Here is a 10,959-nt window from a genome sequence, read left to right on the forward strand (position 1 = left end):
CCAGTTGATGTCTCAAAGTACTACACTGTCCCTACTGGTTTTAGCTAAAAATATAATAAACAAATGTTAAATACATTTTTTACAAATATCCAAGCCATGCACAATAGTAAGAATTCTTTAAATGTGCCGGTTCTTTGCATTGTGAGATTAAATTAAGGTATTAACATGTACAAAAGATTGCTGGTTTGACTGTTGGTAGAAGATTGTTGCAACTTTAACTGTTTTACCTCTACTAGTTATGGATATTCCTTTGGATGTCTTAACTCTTGAAACACAATCTTAATATTACAAGAATTGTGCCATATTGCTACATGCATTTATTCCACTCATTAATATTTAAGACAAATTAATTGTGGGGATTTTAGATATTTAGGTTCATGCCTAATCTTTGCTGTGTCCTATCTTCATACTTTGTTTACAGAGACCATCATCTACTGGCTACATGTATGTTGTAAAGAGCCATCCACATTGAAAGATTCTTCTTCCTACGAAACATCACTCTCTGGGGTCTATCATAGAAACAAAAATCTCTTTCCCTCTCAAAATTCTAATAAGCCACAGGTCAAAATATCCCTAAGATGACCATTCACTGTATGCAGGTAACAAATACAAGCATCATCTCCCACCGAAAAGACAACATTTTTGTTACGTAAACTTGGGCACCAGATATTTGAGGCAACAAATCACCAATAAGTAATCAATCCTACTGATGAACATTCCTGGGTTTAATTCTAACTCTGCTACTCTCTGGCTGTGGGACCTGAGGCAAATCACTTTACCTGTCTAATCGTCAGCATCTGTTAAACAGTGATAGGAGCAAAATCCTGTGAAACAGATAAAATCAAGTATGCTATTGATTAATAAATGTCAACCACTATCATAACTATTATTTTTGTCATGTAGTTAAATGGTCCGAATTGGTGTTTTTCATTCAAGTATAAAGAACTGCTAAGCTCAGGAGTAACTGTAATAATTCCAGTCGTAGTTACACTTCAGACCAACCACAGGACCTCTGGGACTTGGTATGCAAATGCTATGAATCAAGATGAAAGCCCCCCATCTGGAGTTCTGGAAATATTCTCCAGAGCTGAGCAGCAACTACACAGGTAATTTACTTAAGTAAAAAATCATCAAGCTGTACATTTAAGATATATACACTTTTTGTACATATATGAATTATATTTCTATAGGATATGTAAATTAAATGGCTCCCTGCTGCTTATAAGATTCCACAGTTTCTTTACGAAGTATGCAAAGCTCTCCAGTCTTTATGTAGTATGCAAAGCCCTCCAGTTGGATCTGTGTTGTTCACCATTCAAAGCCTCATTTCCCTACTTGAAACCCTTTGGCCAATTGTCCTGCTCTGTTGATTTCACTCATTCATTTGTTTAATGACCATGTATGGAGCACCTACTAAGTACTCCATACTTCCAGAGCCCAGGGTCTTTTATACAACAATCAGTAGTTGAGCTATTACTGGGGGCAAGAGGGATTGGGGCATTTTAAATCTATAGCCAAGCCAAAGAATAGAAACAGCATGAAATGCCAATACATGCTTGTTCAGAAGGCAAGAGAAGTTAAGACAGTTAATTACTACAGTTATGTACAGGAACTGTGTTGTGCATTCATTTATAAACACAAGGCCTCAGCAATTTCCTAGAAAACAGTCTCTCTCCTGAAGTTATAAAAAGTTACCAACCACAACCTAGAAAGGATGTTCTGTAGCAGAAAGCAAGGGAAAAAAAAAAGCACAGTGTTGCATTAAGCTAGACAGTAGTGGTTCAGGCAAGGGTAGAGAAGGAGGGTGGACCCAAGGGTTCAAAAGAGTACACTGAGGGGAAAGGAAGGGTGGAGGATGGAGAGAGCATGTGTTTCCTGATGGACATGAAAGAATGTATGCAGAAGAATCCTAGACAGAAGACAGGGAATACCCCCATGCCTTCCCTGTAGTATGGAGGGGCAAATGAACTTCAGTTTCTTTAAAGTTGTTTGGAGATATGGAGAAACATTTAGGATTTGGGAAGCTATCCCATTCAAACAGAGATAAAAAATCTGGTCTGGCAAGCCTGGGTAACAGAGCGAGACCCTCATCTCTACAAAAAATAAATTAGCCAGGCTTGGTGACACGTGCCTATAGTCCCAGCTACTCAGGAGGCTGAGGTGGGAGACTGAGCTAGGGGGATTCCTTGAGCCCAAAAGGTTGAGGTTGCAGTGAGCCAGGATGGCACCACTATACTGCAGCCTGAGCAACAAAGCAAGACCCCGTTCTCAACCCAAAAAAAAAAAAAAAGAAAAAACTGGTCTGGGTAAGTTTGTTAGAAGCCCTTAATAATGTAAAAGAATATTATGCTGTGATAAGCAGGATAATCCTGCTTACATGCCACCAGATTGTATAACAGGAGGTCGGGCTGGCCTCCTAGGGAGAACTGCCAACTCAGTATCTCCTCAGTCAAAGAAGCTACATTAAGGAGGAAAAGAAGGAAGGAAGGAGAGAAAAGGGGATGAGTTACCCTTCCACACTGCATTCAGTGGTAAAGAGTGACAACTCACTTTCTCCTAACACCAAGCTATTGGTGAAAGTGTAGTTCCCAAACACTGCCACAGAGTGGTGCCTGGTCTACACACTGAGACTGGTAATTTACTGGAGATTCTGGGAAACTGAATCCAGCACAACGGTTAAGTCTACCACCCTTGCATAGAAAAAGGATACACCAGATCTAAGGTACCACTGGGGAGTTGTAAACAAATGCAGGGCATTTCTGAGCACAGCATCACTCTCAGGAAAGTTGTGTAGGAGTAGGAGTTCGCTAAAACCATAGGGTGTAGAAGGGGGAACGAAAAAGGAGAGGAGAGGAAGGAAACAGATGAAACAAGTGTAGGAAAACCTCGAAAACTCCTGAATCTGCACAGTGTACAACTATAGGGTCTCTGAACTTTTGTATATATTTGACAATTTTCACATTAAAATTATTTTTTTTAATCTGGTGGTAGCACATAAGGAAAGAGACAGGGATCCTTTTTTAACCCTGAGCTTTCACCTCACTCTACTCAAGACTACATCATGTAGAAGCCTGATGTTTTTTCTTGCTCAAAATATTTTCCAGTTTTTTTCTCTCCTCTCCCTCCCTCCTTTTCTCTCAACAACACATATATCTCATCTACCTTGCCTTTTATTTTTTACATTTATTGTCCATTTCCTCCCTGACCCAACTAGAAAGAAATTCCATGAGGGCAGGGACTTTGTCAGAGAGGTAAAGTGACCTACTTAATGCTTAAACATCAAATCATTGGTGGGTCCAGTAATGAAACTGACATTTCTGGGCTTCCTGACCAAGGCTTCTTATACTTTGCAAATCTGCCTCTCTAAATATAAAACACACTCACACTCATCCTCCATTCCTCCTTCCACTGATCCCATCAAAAGTGAGATAGGTGTAGGCCAGGTGTGGTGGCTCACGCCTGTAATCCTAGCACATTGGGAGGCCAAGGTGGGTGGATCACCTGAGGTCAGGAGTTCAAGACCAGCCTGGCCAACATGGTGATACCCCATCTCTACTAAAAATATAAAAATTAGCCCAGCGTGGTGGCAGACGTATGTAATTCCAACTACTCAGGAGGCTGAGGCATGAGACTCACACCTGTAATCCCAGCATTTTGGGAGGCTGAGGCGAGCAGATCACCTGAGGTCAGAAATTCGAGACCAGCCTGACCAACATGGTGAAACCCTGCCTCTACTAAAAATACAAAAATTAGCCGGGCATGATGGTGCATGCCTGTAATCCCAGCTACTCAGGAGACTGAGGCAGGAGAATCACTTGAACCCAGGAGGTGGAGGTTGCAGTGAGCCAAGATTGCACCACTGCATTCCAGCCTGGGCGACAGAGCAAGATTTTGTCTCAAAAATAAGTAAGTAAATAAAAGTTTAAAAAAAGAGAAAGTGAGATATCCTTCATCATAATTACAGCCATCACTGCTGATGGCGCATTTGCCATGTGACAGACAGATTATAACGTCATTTTATTACTTCATATTTTCTCCTTTAATTCTTACAGTAACTTTTTTGATAGAATTCCCGTCTATTGACTTTTCGAAAATAAGTCACAAAATCACTTTACTTCCTGAAGGTCACCCAGCTAATAAATAAGAGCACTACAACTTAAATCCAGGTCTGTTCCTAATGTTTTGATGCTCCTGATCCTAATGTTCATGCTCTATAATTCCTGCTATTTAATAAAATTCAGTGATGGCTCACACCTGTAATCCCAGCACTTTGGGTGGCCAAGGGAGGTGGATTCATGAGCTCAGGAATTTGAGACCAGCCTGGGCAACATGGCAAAACCCCGTTTCCACTAAAAATACAAAAATTAGCCAGGTGTGGTGGTATGCACCTGTAATTCCAGCTACTCAGGAGGCTGAGGCAAGAGAATCGCTTGAACCTGGGAGGCAGAGGTTGTGGTGAGCCGAGATCACACCACTGCACTCCAGCCTGGGTGACAGAGTGAGACTCTGTCTCAAAAAAAAAAAAAAAATTCATAAAATTTCAAATTTCTCATTCCTTATTGGCCTATAGAACAAGGAGTAAACATACCACCAAAAAAAAAAAAAGACTAACAAATTTACTTTCTTTTCTTCTCCTTCTTGATCTCCTGCTCAGCTCACCCCTTACCCCCATACTACACACAGGTATCAGGTTATAAAACATTCTAGGGGCAAAATTCTGTGATTCTCTGCTCCCCTCCAGTTTAAGCATTTCCCTATTATTACTTGTATCCATAAAACATGTACGTTTAAATTATGATAAACCAAAAATGAAATTTCATAACCAGCTTCCTATTAATAGTTGCATTTATGTCTTTACTGGAGGTAATATGATGAGAAGAAAAAACACAAGGGCTCTGGTGTCAGAGAGCCTGAGATCCAAATCCAGAAGATATCCTACCTGCTTGCTAGTTGTTTGAGTCCTTGGGTGAATTGATTAACACATCTCTAACCCCATTTCCTCAACAGAAAAGGGCAAGAATGGCTAGTTTAAGGAAGGCATATTCCAATGCCCACTCAGATATGGGAGTGAAGAAGGATAAGGGAAAAGGAAAAACTTCCCAGGGAGCAGATGCAAGGAACTGCTCCCACTCGCAGGGGTTAGAGGGAAGCTCACAAAGTTGTCCCTCGAGATCTAAGGGCCACAGGTCCCCAGAGACTGCTATGTAGCCTCCATTCTCCTCTTCCAAGACAGAAGCATTGGCTGAAGTTACCCTGTCCCTGTACCACCACTGTATCTCTGGTGTCTGCGGCTGCCTAGGGAGGCAGCAGAGTTGAGGGAATCTGAGGTGTAAGTCAGAGACCTGGTCATTTTTGCCAGCTGTGGGAAACTAGAGCAGCCCACTTAACCTCTTTGAACCTTAGTTTCCTTGTCTATGAAATGGAAATCACATCAACTTTGCAGGACTGTTGTGAAAAGTTATAATACTCTATGTGGAGAACAAAGCACAACAGATGACACACAGTAGGCCCTTAATAAATTATAGCTGATAAAGCACAAATCACATCTTGCTTTCTTTGCAATGCCTTCAACATTGCAGCCAGAAAATTATCTCAATACTCTCTTACCCTTAAGGTGACAGCAGTTTGGACTGTCTCAACTTGAAAATAAATACATAAAAATACATGTTTATTTTATTGATACATTGAGTTAAACTCGATGGGTACAAGCATAAAACTTTCAAGCCCCTCTGTAGGAAAAGTTTTTCTTTGTTCCTGAATCAAATCTAAGGCAAGTCTCATAATTTTTTAAAAATCATTCTTTTGACTATAAACATAGCTCAGGCCACACAAAATAGTTCATGACTGTAATCCCAGCACTTTGGGAGGCAGAGGCAGGAGGACTGCTCGAGCCCAGGAGTCTGAGACCCACCTTGGCAACATAGAGAGAACCCATCTACACGAACAGGAAAAAAACAAAGTTTAAATATCCTTCAGCCCCACAAACACTATAGTTTCAACAACTTCTTATTTGCACTAATCAATACTCATCTAAATTAAAGCTTCTCCCCTTCCCTGATGGAGCTGAGAAGTCTAGTTGGGCTTGGGGATGTAAGGGGCTGGGGGGCGAGGGGTCCTGTCATCATCTCTCTCTCCCCACTCTATCTCTTCTACCCCCAACAAGGCTGTCTCTGACTCCTTCTGGATGGGAAGTGAAGGAGTGGGAAAAGCTATGGGGGTGTCAAAAGGCCATACCAATTAAGTGTGATGTTCATACCAACTTTCTCTTGAGGGCCCTCCACATACAATTCCCAGGACTTGAGTGAGACCTGGCCATTTACAACTCCAGTCCTTAATCTCCGGGCTTCCATGGGTACCTCCTTCCTGGTTCACATCACTCTCTAAGTGGCCAAGCACAGTGTCCCTTTCTAGAGGGCTTTAAGCTGGTTTCACCCAGCAGCTCAAGGAAACACTAATGTCTTTCCAAGTACAGAGTGCTAACACAGACTTCCCTGCGCTCTGCTGCCGCAGGGCTACTAAATCCATAGGTTTGTTTACTAAATCTTTCATTTCCCAAACTCCAGGGGATACACATTCAATTCTCAGAATGACTCCATTCAAGCCTCCCTCATCATTTGGCTTAAATGAAAGGGGCTTAAGGAGAAGCATCCTTCTCCTCTCCTCCACTATGTGTGGAAGCAGGAAAGGACACTGAACTTACAACACTAATAGCTTTTGACAAAAACATTGTCTTAGAACCCTTAACTCTCAACACTTTCATTCCCTAGAGGTAGGTATGGGCTAAGTGTGCAAAACCAGTTTAAGCCTACCCACTGTGCAAGTTCTTGGAATACGAGGATAACTTGGCACCTACTGTTTTATTCTGTCTTTTGGGTTTCAACAAAAGCTAAAATGAATTAGAGTTCCAGTTAATATGTTAAATATATGTCTCAGGACATATAAAACTAGATTTACATGTTTAAGGTTTTTAGAACTTTCCTGAAGCTAAGTAATATACTTGCAAATAGATCTCAAAGTATCAGCTACTGAAAAACACAGTAATTGTGATGACCGTAGTGGGGAGAGAAGAAATAGTTTCCTCAAGGAGAATAAGGACCTCGTCAGCCATTGGTAGCCTCCATTTTCTAAAACAAGAGCAGAGCAAATTCCTCTGGTAACACTAGAGAAGACTGCAGCAACTTCAGGCAGCTGTGAGCCAGAGCTGGGCTCCTCCTTGTGTCACTTTTTAGCAGCAGCTGTCACGTCACAGAGAACCTTTGTTCCCTGCAACATCCTCCTCTATTTTTTTGTCCAATGTTTCCAGTATGCTTGATATCCCTTCACTGAAATGCACATTTTTTTCTGACTGAAATTAGTATTTCATTTAATCTAACATGTACAATTATAGATGTCTATAATTTAATCCCCAGAACTCTAATGCAGAATAATAAAATCTACACTAAATCCAGTAATCCTTTTAGTTTCTTTTTAACAAAATGTAGTGAGGTCTTCAGTGTTGCCAATTGTCTCAGACCACCTAAAACAACCGTGTGGCTTCCATTTGCCTTCTATGCAGTTTCAGCTAATATATATGTATTACCTCATGTATAGTATTTAGTTACAAATGAATGCGCCTGGCATGTACCAGCAGAAAGTACAGTACAAAGTCAACTTACAAACTGGTTCTATCACAAAAGTTTGTTTCTTTCTAAGTTATTTGATGTTCATTCCAACCTGGACTACAAAGTAAGATCCTGTCCCTTAAAAATAAAAATAAAAAAATTATTTTTTTTTTCTTAACAACCAACATCCTACAGATGTAAAATAGTCTCTTACTGCAGTTTTAATGTGCATTTCCCTAGCGAGATGTTGAGTACCTTTTTGTGCACTTACTGGCTATCTGTATATCTTCTTTTTAGAAATGGCTATTCAAATCGTTGCCCCTTATTAAATTTTATCTTATCATTGGATGTAAAAGAGTACTTTATATATTCTGGATACAAATCCGTTATCAGAAATATGATTTACAAATTTTTTAAAAATGGTTTTCATTCATTCCTTCATTTATAGAGATGGAATCTCAGTGTTGTCCAGGCTGGTCTCAAACTCCTAAGCTTAAGGGATCCTGCCATCTCAGCCTCCTTAGTAGCTGGGACTACAGGCACGCATCATGCGCCCAGATGATTTGCAAATATTTTCTCTCACAGCTCCCTTCTTATAAAGCCTTCCTGCTGTAAATGAGTACACAGTTTCTAAATCTCAACCGTGGGCCAAAGTCTTATTACCCACCAACAATTCTCCAAAATTCCAATTCCATATACCCAGGATTTTTGGTAATACCTGCTCCTGTATTCCACTGTGCTGACTGCTGATCTAGAATGAAAATTCCTTAACTGTACCTATCCCTCTAAAAACCCATTTGCCCCACTCCCTAGCCTGAGCTTTTCCTGTCACACTAAATTTCAGCCTAGACCATGCCCTAGAACAGTTCACTTGTCCCAGTATGTGAATTTACCCTTTTTCATCAAACCTAAGATGCCACTGATTGTAAGATCGTCATTATTTTATGAGCCAGGATAAAAAACGGCCAGATGCAGGGGCTCATGCCTACAATCCTAGCGCTTTCGGAGGCCAAGGTAGGTGGATCACTTGAGCTCAGGAGTTCAAGACCAGCCTGGGAAACATGGTGAAACCCAGTCTCTACCAAAAATACAAAAATTAGCTGAGCATAGTGGCACATGCCTGTGGTCCCAGCTATGTGGGAGGTTGAAGTGGAAGGATCACCAAAGCTCGGGAAGTCAAGGCTGCAGTGAGCCGTGATTGCGCCACTGTACTCCAGCCTGGGTGAACAGAGGAGACCCTGTCCTCCCATCCCCCCTAAAAAAAGAAGAAAAACAGGGGAAAAAATGTTACCAATACATCTATGACATGCCTTTGATTATGAGGCATCTCAATTTCAGATATACTAAAATGTATGGGGGAAAATGTGATGAGACACAATAGTTCCAGACAACCATATTGGTAAGGCTAGGAGGAGTAGTAGTAGTAGTAGTTGTTGTTGTTGTTGTTGTTGTTTTGAGACAGAGTCCCTTGCTTTGTCACCCAGTCTGGAGTGCAGTGGTGCAATCTCGGCTCACTGCAGCCTTTGTCTCCCTGGTTCAAGCAATTCTCTTGCCTCAGCCTCTCGAGTAGCTGAGATCATAGGCGCCTACCATTTTACAGATGAGACTATTGAGGCTCAACAGTTAAATCACCTGCCAAAGGTCACAACGTGGAATTGGATTCAAATCAGGTCTAACTCCAATGCAGTGCTTCTATTACGCTTTCTTTAACCTGCCATACTAACATAGCATACAGCCTGCACCAGTTTAAAAAAAAAAAAAAATCCTGGGCCAGGGGCAGTGGCTCATGCCTGTAATCCCAGCACTTTGGGAGGCTGAGGCAGGCAGATCACAAGGTCAGGAGATCGAGACCATCCTGGGTAACACAGTGAAACCCTGTCTCTACTAAACATACAAAAAATTAGCTGGGTGTGAAACCCCGTCTTTACTAAAAATACAAAAAATTAGCTGGGTGTGGTGGCACATGCCTGTAGCCCCAGCTACTCAGGAGGCTGAGGCAGGAGAATTGCTTGAATCCAGGAAGCGAAGGTTGCAGTGAGCAGAGATCGTGCCACTGCACTCCAGCTTGGGTGATAAGAGCGAGATTACGTCTCAAAATAAATAAATAAATCCTGGTACCCCTCAAAATAAGTGATTTGTTATTTTTTAAATTATAAACCGCTACTGCCAAATAGAAAAGTAAAGTCGATTCATTAAAATGAAAATGCCCCATTTGTAAGTTAAGAATAAAGGTATACGTAGGTCATTTTTTTTTTAAAAAATACACAAAGATACTCTTTGATCCAGCAATTTCAATTCTAGAAATTTATCCTGCCGATAGGTCTGCACATGTAAGAAATGACATGTACAAGGTTGTTCACAGTGAATTGTCTTTAAGAGACTGGTAACACAATGTCCTTCAGCAAGGATAGTGTCATTCAGCAAATGGCTGGTTAAATTATAAAATGTTCATTCAATATGAACATAACCACTAAAAAAAGGAATGACTTCATGTATTAATATGGAGTAATCTGCAAGGTATGTTGTTAAATAAATATCCACAGTTTATGTATTTGTTTTATGTGCACAAAATATCTCTGGAAAGATACACAAGAAACTGATTATCTGTGGAAAGCTGAACTGGGTTACTGGGAGATACGGATGAAAGGAAAAATAATTCTTGTAGCTTTCAAATTTGAAATATGTGAATGCAAGAAGGAATAAAAGAGTTTTGAAAGACCCAGTCAGATTAAACATAAACTCTTTAGTAATAAAAGCTAGATTCTAGCCCAGCTATACAAACAACTAGCTGACTGCTCCTAGATGAGAAAACCTCTTCCCTGGCTCTCAGCTATAAACGAGGAGTTTGCTCTTCATGACCTCTTTAAGACTCTTTACAGCTATATAATTTTATTATGACATGTTTATGCCAAATATAATGTATTAATGCTATTGAGAACTTCCTTGTTTTAAATTTGTGGAATACAGAAAAATGTCAGATTTTTAAATGAGGAAGATCTGCTTGAAGCCCTACCTCTGCCACTTTATAGCTAAATGATTTGCAGCAAGTCACTCATCACCGACAACAAATTTAATTACTTGCAAAGCTGAGATGAGAGCTACTTTCAAAAGTTTGTTACAAGGAGTAAAACAGGCCGGGCGCGGTGGCTCAAACCTGTAATCCCAGCACTTCGGGAGGCCGAGGCGGGTGGATCACAAGGTCAAGAGATCGAGACCATCCTGGTCAGCACGGTGAAACCCCGTCTCTACTAAAAATGCAAAAAATTAGCTGGGCATGGTGGTGTGTGCCTGTAATCCCAGCTACTCAGGAGGCTGAGGCAGGAGAATTGCCTGAACCCAGGAGGCAGAGGTTGCGGTG

At 40.9% G+C, this 10,959-nt stretch overlaps 1 protein-coding gene across 4 annotated transcripts in view; it reads right to left on the bottom strand.

The window, feature by feature from the left end:
* Positions 1–10,959, bottom strand: part of RRAS2 (RAS related 2) — a 91,151-nt gene that overhangs the window by 22,035 nt on the left and 58,157 nt on the right. The window lies entirely within an intron of this gene.

The sequence above is a fragment of the Sapajus apella genome, unplaced genomic scaffold (genome assembly GCF_009761245.1).
Source record: "Sapajus apella isolate SASKATOON/1434 unplaced genomic scaffold, GSC_monkey_1.0 scaffold47, whole genome shotgun sequence".
Lineage (NCBI taxonomy): Eukaryota > Metazoa > Chordata > Mammalia > Primates > Cebidae > Sapajus > Sapajus apella.